This window comes from Mustelus asterias, chromosome 14, assembly GCF_964213995.1.
Source record: "Mustelus asterias chromosome 14, sMusAst1.hap1.1, whole genome shotgun sequence".
In the NCBI taxonomy this organism is placed as follows: domain Eukaryota; kingdom Metazoa; phylum Chordata; class Chondrichthyes; order Carcharhiniformes; family Triakidae; genus Mustelus; species Mustelus asterias.
In genome coordinates this window covers 151,674-164,529 of record NC_135814.1, presented here as the reverse complement: position 1 = coordinate 164,529, position 12,856 = coordinate 151,674, and the positions used below count along the sequence as shown (strand labels likewise).

General features: G+C 47.1%; 1 protein-coding gene across 1 annotated transcript in view; it reads right to left on the bottom strand.

Moving 5' to 3' along the window:
* Positions 1-12,856, bottom strand: part of LOC144503445 (X-ray repair cross-complementing protein 5-like) — a 292,714-nt gene that overhangs the window by 128,630 nt on the left and 151,228 nt on the right. The window lies entirely within an intron of this gene.

Below are 12,856 nucleotides of genomic sequence, written 5' to 3'. Positions count from 1 at the left end.
GGCCTTCATGAATAACCTCACAGCACAGGAATTGAACCTGAATTAAATTTGTACTTTGCTTCAGTCTTCACAAAGGAAGACAAATAATAGGTTTACCAGGCTGATTCCGGGGATGACAGGACTGATGTATGAGGAGAGATTGACTAGGTTAGGATTGTTTTCGCTGGAGTTCAGACGAATGAGGGGGGAATCTCATAGAGACTTATAAAATTCTAACAGGACTAGACAGGATAGATGCAGGGAGGATTGATGGGGGAGTCCAGAACCAGGAGTCACAGTCTGAGGATTCAGGGTAGACCATTTAGGACAGAGGTGAGGAGACATTTCTTCACCCAAAGAGTGGTGGGTGGAATTAATTACCACAGGAAGTAGTTGATGCCAAAACATTGAATACATTCAAGAGGCAGCTGGATATAGCACTTGGGGCAAATGGGATCAAAGGTTGTGGGGAAAAAGCAGGATCAGGCTATTGAGTTTGCTGATCAGCCCATGATCGTAATGAATGCTGGAGCTGGCTCAAAGGGCCAAATGGCCTCTTCCTGCTCCTATCTTCTATGTTTCTAATGTGCCAGAAGTGCTGAGAGAAACATGTTTTAGTGAGGAGCTGAAGGAAATCAACATTAGTAGGGAAATAGTTTGGGAGAAATTGAGGGGATTGAAGGTGGATAAATCTCCAGGTCCTGATAATCTTCATTCTAGAGTACTTAAGGAAGTGGCCCGGGAATTAGTAGATCCATTGATAATTATTTTCCAAAATTCTTTGGACTCTGGAATAGTCCCTGAAGATTGGAGGGCAGTAATGTAAGCCCGCTATTCAAAAAGGGAGGTAGAGAGTGAACAAGGAACTATAGACCAGTGAGCCTAACATCGGTACTGAGGAAGTTGCTCGAGTCTAATAACAAGGATTTCATAACTTGGCATTTGGAAGGCAATGGTATAATCAGATAAGGTCAGCATGGATTTACAAAAGGGAATTGGTGGATTGGCCATGCTAGTTGCCCCTGTCAGGGGGAACTAGCTAGTGTAAATGCATGGGGTTATGGGAATTGGGCCTGGGTGGGATTTCGGTGCAGACTCGATGGGCCGAATGGCCTCCTTCTGCGCTGTAGGATTCTATGATTTTATGCTTGATGAATCTAATGGAATTTTTTGAGGATGTAACTAGTAGAGTTGACCGAGGAGAACCAGTGAGTGTGGTTTATTTAGACTTTCAGAACAAAGAACAAAACAGCACAGGAACAGGCCCTTCGGCCCTCCAAGCCCGTGCCGCTCCCTGGTCCAAACTAGACCATTCTTTTGTATCCCTCCATTCATATGGCTATCTAGATAAGTCTTAAACGTTCGCAGTGTGTCCGCCTCCACCACCTTGCCTGGCAGCGCATTCCAGGCCCCCACCACCCTCTGTGTAAAATATGTCCTTCTGATATCTGTGTTAAACCTCCCCCCCTTCACCTTGAACCTATGACCCCTCGTGAACGTCACCGCCGACTTGGGGAAAAGCTTCCCACCGTTCACCCTATCTATGCCTTTCATAATTTTACGCACCTCTATTAAGTCTCCCCTCATCCTCCGTCTTTCCAGGGAGAACATACCCAGTTTACCCAATCCCTCCTCATAACTAAGCCCTTCCATACCAGGCAACATCCTGGTAAACCTCCTCTGCACTCTCTCCAAAGCCTCCATGTCTTTCTGGTAGTGTGGCGACCAGAACTGGACGCAGTATTCCAAATGCGGCCGAACCAACTTTCTATACATCTGCAACATCAGACCCCAACTTTTATACTCTATGCCCCGTCCTATAAAGGCAAGCATGCCATATGCCTTCTTCACCACCTTCTCCACCTGTGACGTCACCTTCAAGGATCTGTGGACTTGCACACCCAGGTCCCTCTGCGTATCTACACCCTTTATGGTTCTGCCATTTATCGTATAGCTCCTCCCTACATTATTTCTACCAAAATGCATCACTTCGCATTTATCAGGATTGAACTCCATCTGCCATTTCTTTGCCCAAATTTCCAGCCTTTCTATATCCTTCTGTAGCCTCTGACAATGCTCCTCACTATCTGCAAGTCCTGCCAATTTTGTGTTGTCCGCAAACTTACTGATCAGCCCATTTACACCTTCTTCCAGATCGTTTATATAAATCACAAACAGCAGAGGTCCCAATACAGAGCCCTGCGGAATACCGCTAGTCACAGGCCTCCAGCTGGAAAAAGACCCTTCCACTACCACCCTCTGTCTTCTATGACCAAGCCAGTTCTCCACCCATCTAGCCACCTCCCCCTTTATCCCATGAGATCCAACCTTTTTCACCAGCCTACCATGAGGGACTTTGTCAAACACTTTACTAAAGTCCATATAGACGACATCCACGGTCTTTCCCTCGTCAACCATTCTAGTCACTTCTTCAAAAAACTCCACCAGGTTAGTGAGGCATGACCTCCCTCTCACAAAACCATGCTGACTATCGTTAATGAGTTTATTCCTTTCTAAATGCGCATACATCCTATCTCTAAGAATCTTCTCCAACAACTTCCCCACCACGGACGTCAAGCTCACCGGCCTATAATTACCCGGGTTATCCTTCCTACCCTTCTTAAATAACGGGACCACATTAGCTATCCTCCAATCCTCCGGGACCTCACCTGTGACGATACAAAGATTTGCGTCAGAGGCCCAACGGTTTCATCTCTCGTCTCCCTGAGCAGCCTTGGATAGATTCCATCAGGCCCTGGGGATTTGTCAGTCCTTATATTCTCTAACAAACCTAACACTTCCTCCCTTGTAATGGAGATTTTCTCCAACGGTTCAACACTCCCCTCCGAGACACTCCCAACAAGAAGGCTTTCGACAAGGTCTCACATAACAGACTATGTAAAGTTAAAGCACATGAGTTTGCAGATAATGTCTTGAGATGGATAGAAAGCTGATTAGCAGACAGAAAGCAAAGAGTGGGCATAAATGGGTCTTTTTCTGATTGGCAGTCAGTGACTAGTGGGGCTCTACTGGGATCTGTGCTAGGGCCCCAACTGTTCTTAACATTATATATTAATGATTTGGAAGAGGGAACCGAATGTATTATTTCCAAATTTGCAGATGATACAAAGTTGGGTGGAGGGTGAGCCGTGAGCAGGATGCAGAGATGCTTCAGTGTGATTTGGACAGGCTGAGTGGTGCGCATATACATGGCAGATGCAGTATATTGTGGATAAATGTGAGGATATCCACTGGAAGCAATAATAGGAAGACAGATTATTACTTGAATGTGTGTAAATTGAGAGAGGTGGATTCTCAATGAGACCCCGGTGTCCTCGTGCATCAGTCATAGAGTCATAGAGGTTTACAGCATGGAAACAGGCCCTTCGGTCCAACTTGTCCATGCTGCCCTTATTTTCTTTAAACCCCTAAGCTAATGCCAATTGCCCGCATTTGGCCCATATCCCTCTATACCCATCATACCCATGTAACTATCTAAATGCTTTATAAAAGATAAAATTGTACCCGCCTCTACTACTACCTCTGGCAGCTTGTCCCAGACACTCACCACCCTCTGTGTGAAAAAACTGCCCTTCTGGACACTTTTGTATCTATCCCCTCTCACCTTAAACTAAGCCCTCTAGTTTTAGACTCCCCTACCTTTGGGAAAAGATATTGACTATCTACCTTGTCTATGCCCCTCATTATTTTATAGACTCTATAAGGTCACCCCTCAGCCTCCTACGCTCCAGAGAAAAAAGTCCCAGTCTATTCAGCCTCTCCTTATAACTCAATCCAACAAGTCCGGTAGCATCCTAGTAAATCTTTTCTGCACTCTTTCTAGTTTAATTGCTGAAAGTAAGTGCGCAGGTACGGCAGGCAGTGAAGAAGGCAAATGAAATGTTGGCCTTCATCGCGAGAGGATTGGAGCACAGGGATAGGGATGTTTTGCTGCAGTTGTATAGGGTGTTGGTGAGGCCATACCTGGAGTATTGTGTGCAGTTTTGGTGTCCTTATCTGAGGGAGGGTATCCTCGCTATAGAGGGAGTACAGCGAAGGTTTACCAGGCTAATTCGTGGGATGGCAGGTCTGTCATATGAGGAGAGACTAAATTGGTTAGGATTATATTCACTGGAGTTTAGAAGAGTGAGAGGGGATCTCAGAGAAACTTATAAAATTCTAACAGCATTAGACAGGGTAGATTCGGAAAGAATGTTCCCAATGGTGGGGGAGTCCAGAACTAAGGGTCACAGTTTAAGGATAAGGGGCAAAGCTTTTAGAACTGAGGTGAGGAGAAATTTCTTCACCCAGAGGGTGGTGAATGTGTGGAATTCACTCCCATTGATTGTAGTTGAAGCCAAAAACGTTGTCTGATTTCAAGAAATTAGATATAGCTCTTGAGGCTAAAGGGATCAAGGGCTATGGGAGGAAGGGGGAAATCAGGATATTTAATTGGATGCTCAGTCATGATCACGATGAATGGTGGAGCAGGCTCAAAGGGCCGAATGGCCTATTCCTGCTTCTAGTTTCTATGTTAATATCGCTCTGTTTCACTAATCCATTGTCCAGCCAACAGAGCTAAACTGCTAAAGGGGCAAACAACAACCTCCGCACGATCATCCTCAACACCGGTGCCCCGCAAAGCTGTGTCCTCAGCCCCTTACTATATTTCTTGTACACTTATAACTGTGCGGCCAAATTCTACTCCAACTCCATTTAGAAATTTACTGATGGGCTGAAACTCAAAACAATCATGAGATGGAACAAGAACAAAGAACAGTACAGCACAGGAAACAGGCCCTTCGGCCCTCCAAGCCTGTGCCGCTCCTTGGTCCAACTAGACCATTCGTTTGTATCCCTCCATTCCCAGGCTGCTCATGTGACTATCCAGGTAAGCCTTAAACGATGTCAGCGTGCCTGCCTCCACCACCCTACTTGGCAGCGCATTCCAGGCCCCCACCACCCTCTGTGTAAAAAACGTCCCTCTGATATCCGAGTTATACTTCGCCCCTCTCAGCTTGAGCACGTGACCCCTCGTGATCGTCACCTCCGACCTGGGAAAAAGCTTCCCACTGTTCACCCTATCTATACCCTTCATAATCTTGTACACCTCTATTAGATCTCCCCTCATTCTCCGTCTTTCCAAGGAGAACAACCCCAGTCTACCCAATCTCTCCTCATAGCTAAGACCCTCCATACCAGGCAACATCCTGGTAAACCTTCTCTGCACTCTCTCTAACGCCTCCACGTCCTTCTGGTAGTGCGGCGACCAGAACTGGACGCAGTACTCCAAATGTGGCCTAACCAGCGTTCTATACAGCTGCATCATCAGACTCCAGCTTTTATACTCTATACCCCGTCCTATAAAGGCAAGCATACCATATGCCTTCTTCACCACCTTCTCCACCTGTGTTGCCACCTTCAAGGATTTGTGGACTTGCACACCTAGGTCCCTCTGTGTTTCTATACTCCTGATGACTCTGCCATTTATTGTATAACTCCTCCCTACATTATTTCTTCCAAAATGCATCACTTCGCATTTATCCGGATTAAACTCCATCTGCCACCTCTCCGCCCAATTTTCCAGCCTATCTATATCCTGCTGTATTGCCCGACAATGCTCTTCGCTATCCGCAAGTCCAGCCATCTTCGTGTCATCCGCAAACTTGCTGATTACACCAGTTACACCTTCTTCCAAATCATTTATATATATCACAAATAGCAGAGGTCCGAGTACAGAGCCCTGCGGAACACCACTGGTCACAGACCTCCAGCCGGAAAAAGACCCTTCGACCACTACCCTCTGTCTCCTCTGGCCAAGCCAGTTCTCCACCCATCTAGCCACTTCTCCTTGTATCCCATGAGCCTTAACCTTCTTAACCAACCTGCCATGTGGGACTTTGTCAAATGCCTTACTGAAATCCATATAGACGACATCCACGGCCCTTCTTTCATCAACCGTTTTTGTCACTTCCTTAAAAAACTCCACCAAATTTGTAAGGCACCTCCCTCTTACAAAACCATGCTGTCTGTCACTAATGAGATTGTTTCGTTCTAAATGCTAAATGATTTGGAAGAAGGTGTAACTGGTGTAATCAGCAAGTTTGCGGATGACACGAAGATGGCTGGACTTGCGGATAGCGAAGAGCATTGTCGGGCAATACATCCTGTCTCTAAGAATCCTCTCCAACAACTTCCCTACCACGGACGTCAAGCTCACCGGCCTATAATTCCCTGGGTTATCCCTGCTACCCTTCTTAAACAACGGGACCACATTCGCTATCCTCATTGCTTCTTGGAAGTACAGCAGAGAGGGAGAGATTTGCGAGAGGAGTGCTGCGGGTAAGCGCTTTTATTTTTTAACTTACTTTTTCGCGGGTTTTTTTTTAAAATATCTAAACCCGGAAGTGGTCGCGCAGGGAGGTCTGGGAGAGAGAGATTTTTTTTTCCCCAATAAATTGGAACAGAGAGGAATCCCGATACTCTACACTTGTAGAGTATCCCACCCTCCCTCCTCCTCTAACCTAAAAAAAAAGACTCAGTGAGAGCAGGGCTTTGGAGAAAACAGGAGGAGGAAAGGTAAGTTTAAAATTTTCATTCACTTTTTTTTTCCCTGTGTGTTTAAAAGGGCAATTATGAGTGTGAGGCCAGTATGTTGTTCCCAATGTAGGATGTGGGAGGTCCTGGAGGCTCCTAGCCTCCCCGACGACCATATCTGTGCTGGGTGTGTTGAGCTGCGGTTCCTAAGGGACCATGTTAGGGAACTGGAATTGCAGCTCGAGGACCTTCGCCGGGTTAGGGATAGTGAGGAGGTAATTGACAGGAGCTATCGGCAGGTGGTCACACCGGGACCACGGGAGGAGGGTAACTGGGTAACAGTGAGGAAGGAGAAAGCTCGGTTGATGGTGAGCACCCCGGTGGATGTGCCCCTTAATAATAAGTACTCCTGTCTGAGTACTACTGGGGAGGACAGCCCACCTGGGGGAAGCAGCGGTGGCAGTGTCTCTGGAGCTGAGCCTGGCCCAGTAGTGCAAAAGGGTAAGGAAAGGAGGGTAGTGCTAATTGGGGACTCTACGGTGAGGGGGTCAGATAGGCGTTTTTGCGGACACAGACGGGACTCTCGGATGGTGGTTTGCCTCCCTGGTGCAGGGGTCCGGGATGTCTCTGGTCGAGTCCCAGAAATCCTGAAGGGGGAGGGAGAGGAGCCGAAGGTCGTGATGCATATAGGTACTGCTGACATAGGTAGGAAGAGGGAAGGGGTCATGAAAAGAGAATATAGGGAGTTAGGTAGACAGCTGAGAAAGAGGAATGCAAAGGTAGTAATCTCGGGATTGCTGCCTGTGCCGCGGGAGAGTGAGAACAGGAATCGGTGGAGAATGAATGCGTGGCTGAGGGACTGGAGCAAGGGACAAGGATTTGGGTACTTGGATCATTGGGACCTCTTTAGGGGCAGGTGTGACCTGTTTAAAAAAGACGGGTGGCACTTGAATCCCAGGGGGACCAATATCCTGGCGGGAAGGTTGGCTAAGGCTACTGGAGAGACTTTAAACTAGAAAGGTTGGGGGGAGGGAATCGAAATGAGGGGACTGAGAGCGAGGAGGTTAGCTCGCAAATAGATAAGGAATGTAGACAGGGTAAGAGGGAGGTTAGACGAGTGATGGAGAAGGGAAGTGCTCAGGCTGAAGGTCTGAGATGTGTCTATTTTAATGCCAGGAGTGTAGTGAATAAAGTGGATGAGCTTAGAGCGTGGATTGCTGCTTCGAATTGTGATGTGGTGGCCATTACGGAGACTTGGATGTCTCAGGGACAGGACTGGGTGCTTCAGGTGCCGGGTTTTAGATGTTTCAGGAAGGACAGGGAGGGAGGCAAGAGAGGGGGGGGAGTGGCACTGTTGATCAGGGATAGTGTCACGGCTGTAGAGAAGGTGGACGCCGTGGAGGGATTGACTACGGAGTCTCTGTGGGTGGAGGTTAGGAACAGGAAGGGGTCGGTAACTTTGCTGGGTGTTTTCTATAGGCCGCCCAATAGTAACAGAGATGTTGAGGAGCAGATGGGGAAACAGATCCTGGAGAGATGTAGGAATAACAGAGTTGTTGTGATGGGAGATTTTAATTTCCCAAACATAGATTGGAATATCCCTAGGGCTAGGGGTTTGGATGGAGAGGAGTTTGTTAGGTGTGTCCAGGAGAGTTTCCTGACACAGTATGTGGATAAGCCTACTAGAGGAGAGGCTGTACTTGATCTGGTGCTGGCAATGAACCTGGACAGGTGGAGGATCTCTCGGTGGGTGAGCATCTTGGGGATAGCGATCATAATTCTATCTCCTTCACGATAGCATTGGAAAGAGATAGGATCAGGCAGGCTAGGAAAGTGTTTCTCTGGAGTAAAGGGAAATACAGTGTCATCAGGGAGGAAATTAGACGGGTAAATTGGAAGGAGGCATTCTTGGGGAAAAGTACCGAAGGAAAGTGGAGGATTTTCAAGGAATGTTTGTCTGGAGCTCTGCATGACAACGTTCCGATGAGACAGGGGGGTGTTGGTAGGGTACGGGAACCGTGGTGCACGAAGGTTGTGATGAACCTGGTGAATAAGAAAAGAGAGGCGTACAGAAGGTTCAGAGAGCTAGGAGGTGTTAAGGATTTAGAGGAGTATACGGGATGTAGGAAGGAGCTTAAGAAGGAAATTAGGAGAGCGAGAAGGGGTCATGAGAAGATCTTGGCGGGTAAGATTAAGGAGAATCCCAAGGCTTTCTACAAATATGTCAAGTGTAAAAGGATGAGATGTGAAGGCATAGGACCCTTAAAAGGTGAAGGGGGAAAAGTTTGTGCGGAACCGTTAGAAATGGCGGAGGTGCTTAATGAATACTTTACCTCGGTATTCACGGTGGAAAGGGATCTGGGTGGTTGTACTGCTGGTTTGCGGTGGACAGAAAGGATCGAGCATGTGGACATAAAGAAAGAGGATGTGTTGGAACTATTGAATGGCATCAAGGTTGGTAAGTCGCCGGGACCGGATGGGATGTACCCCAGGTTACTGTGGGAGGCGAGGGAGGAGATTGCGGAGCCTTTGGCGATGATCTTTGCATCGTCGATGGAGACGGGAGAGGTTCCGGAGGATTGGAGGATTGCAGATGTGGTCCCTATATTCAAGAAAGGGAACAGGGAGAGCCCGGGAAATTACCGACCGGTGAGTCTAACCTCAGTGGTTGGTAAGTTGATGGAGAGGATCCTGAGAGACAGGATTTATGATCATCTAGAGAAGTTTAGTATGATCAAAAGTAGTCAGCACGGCTTTGTCAAGGGCAGGTCGTGCCTTACGAGCCTGGTTGAGTTCTTTGAAAATGTGACCAAACACATTGACGAAGGAAGAGCGGTGGATGTGGTCTATATGGACTTCAGCAAGGCGTTCGATAAGGTCCCCCATGCAAGACTTCTTGAGAAAGTGAGAGGGCATGGGATCCAAGGGGCTGTTGCCTTGTGGATCCAGAACTGGCTTGCCTGCAGAAGGCAGAGAGTGGCTGTGGAGGGGTCTTTCTCTGCATGGAGGTCAGTGACCAGTGGAGTGCCCCAGGGATCTGTTCTGGGACCCTTGCTGTTTGTCATTTTCATAAATGACCTGGATGAGGAAGTGGAGGGATGGGTTGGTAAGTTTGCTGACGACACCAAGGTAGGTGGTGTTGTGGATAGTTTGGAGGGATGTCAGAAGTTGCAGCGAGACATAGATAGAATGCAAGACTGGGCGGAGAAGTGGCAGATGGACTTCAACCCGGATAAGTGTGTAGTGATCCATTTTGGCAGATCCAATGGGATGAAGCAGCAGTATAATATGAAGGGTACCATTCTTAGCAGTGTAGAGGATCAGAAGGACCTTGGGGTCCGGGTCCATAGGACTCTTAAATCGGCCTTGCAGGTGGAGGATGCGGTCAAGAAGGCGTACGGCGTACTAGCCTTCATTAATCGAGGGATTGAGTTTAGGAGTCGGGAGATAATGCTGCAGCTTTATAGGACCCTGGTTAGACCCCACTTGGAGTACTGCGTGCAGTTCTGGTCACCTCATTACAGGAAAGATGTTGAAGCCATTGAAAGGGTGCAGAGGAGATTTACAAGGATGTTGCCTGGATTGGGGGGCATGCCTTATGAGGATAGGTTGAGGGAGCTTGGTCTCTTCTCCCTGGAGAGACGAAGGATGAGAGGTGACCTGATAGAGGTTTACAAGATGTTGAGAGGTCTGGATAGGGTAGACTCTCAGAGGCTATTTCCAAGGGCTGAAATGGTTGCTACGAGAGGACACAGGTTTAAGGTGCTGGGGGGTAGGTACAGAGGAGATGTCAGGGGTAAGTTTTTCACTCAGAGGGTGGTGGGTGAGTGGAATCGGCTGACGTCGGTGGTGGTGGAGGCAAACTCGTTGGGGTCTTTTAAGAGACTTCTGGATGAGTACATGGGATTTAATGGGATTGAGGGCTATAGATAGGCCTAGAGGTAGGGATATGATCGGCGCAACTTGTGGGCCGAAGGGCCTGTTTGTGCTGTGGCTTTCTATGTTCTATGTTCTATCCTCCAATCCTCTGGGACCTCACCCGTGTCCAAAGAAGCGACAAAGATTTCCGTCAGAGGAGTACGGGAATGAGATAGAGAACCTGGCGAATTGGTGCAATGACAATAATCTCTCCCTCAATGTTAGTAAAACGAAGGAGATTGTCATCGACTTCAGGAAGCATAGTGAAGGACATGCTGGGGGCGGCACAGTGGCAAAGTGGTTGGCATTGCTGCTTCACAGCACCAGGGACCTGGGTTCGATTCCTGGCATGGGTCACTGTCTGTGTGGAGTTTGCATGTTCTCCCCGTGTCTGCATGGGTTTCCTCCGGATGCTCCAGTTTCCTCCCACATTCTGAAAGAGGTGCTGGTTAGGTGCATTGACCCGAACAGGCGCCAGACTGTGGCGACTGGGGAAATTTCACAATAGCTTCATTGCAGTGTTAATGTAAGCCTTACTTGTGACTAATTAATAAACTTTACTTTATACGCCTGTCTACATCAATGGGGATGAAGTAGAAATGGCTGAGACTTCAAGTTTCTAGATGTCCAGATCACCAACAAAATGTCGTGGTCCCTCCACGCGACGCTATAGTTAAGAAAGCCCACCAATGCCTCTACTTTCTCAGGAAATTTGGCATTTCCACTATAACTCTCAGCAGTTTTTACAGATGCACCGTAGAAAGTCCAAAGAAATGTGGGTTAGGTTGATTGGCCATACTAAATTGACCCTAGTGCCAGGGGGATTAGCAGGGTAAATATGTGGGGTTGTGGGACTCGGGTCTGGGTGGGATTGAGGTCGGTGCAGACTTGATGGGCCAAATGGCCTCCTTCTGCGCTGTAGAGATTCTATGAAAGCATCCTTTCTGGATGTATTACAAATTGGTATGGCTCCTTCTCTGACCAAGACTACAAGAAACTACAAAGGGTTGCGAACGTAGTCCGTTCCATCACGCAAACTAGTCTCCTATCTATTGACACTGTCTACACTTCCCGCTGTCTCGGAAAAGCAGCCAGCATAATCAAGGACCTTATGCACCCTGGACATGCGCTCTTCCACCTTCTTCCATCGGGAAAAAGATACAAAAGTCTGAGGTCACGTACCAGTCGACTCAAGAACAGCTTCTTCCTTGTTGCCATCAGACTTTTGAATGGACCTATCTGATATTAAGTTGACCTTTCTCTACACCCTAGCTATGACTGCAACACTACATTCTCCACTCACTCTTTTCCTTCTCTATGTACGGTGAAGTAGGGAAAATCATAAAGATGGGTACCTGACACACAAAATGGCTGCCTGGCACATAAAATGGTTACCTGAGAAAGAGACATTAAGCAGGCACTGACTTTTAGCACAGATAGCTACTTGAAATTAAAACATGCAATACAGACAGTTATTTAAAGTTAAACATGCAGGAAACAAATACTGCAGAAAGCCAGTAAGAGCTTGAGGCACTTTAAAGATAAGGACAGACCTAGGACAATAAGGTCTGATAAAAAGATTAGCCACAAATGGGAACGGGAATACATAAATGCAGCAAAACCAATTACTGTATGTATAGACCGAAACTAAGTCATTGATAGTCACTGAAAGAGGAAATGTATCCATTCTATGAAACAATGCGATGTTAAAAGCCAATGTCTGTATATGTCTGGCTGTAGTGATGTGTTAAACTATCGATCCTACTCAACTATAATGATGTGTTAAATGGCTAATGTCCAAACTGAAAAGTATAAAAATGAACCACTCCCATTGTATTATTGAGAAGGTAGCTGCCAAAGTACTGTGGAGTGCGAGTGCCTTTCACCCTGAAGCTTCGTGTCCGAAATAAAGCTATATTGTTGAACATCCAGTCTGACTCCGGTGGTAATTTTCCCACAACAATTGGTGTAGTCGGCTAGGATCCTATTACTGGTAAGTTTCAATTGAATGGCCATGATCGGAAAGCCGGAGTAGAGATTACTGAATCTGTGGGAGTCAGACAAGGTCAAGAATACAGTTTGAAAGGGGTTAAACTTAAGGGGTATTTGTAATAATAAGTATTGTTGTATACGGTATAGTGATAAGTACTAACTGCTGATACTGATAAGTAACTGTGACTTGTGCTGACCGACAAGAGGACAAGGTAGTGCCTGTATCAAACACCCAGCCTTAGACCGGTTGTTAAGAGGGGAAATTCCCCCACGCGAAGATCAGGAATTGAAGTGGGCAAAGAGACACTAAGGGCACTTAGGATTGTGAAGCACAAGTGGCAGAGGTTGGTTAACATCATCTCTGTAGTGGCGAACAAAGGCAGAGTTGCCATCTGATTGCATGAACGTTTGTAAAGTTGGGTACTGGAAT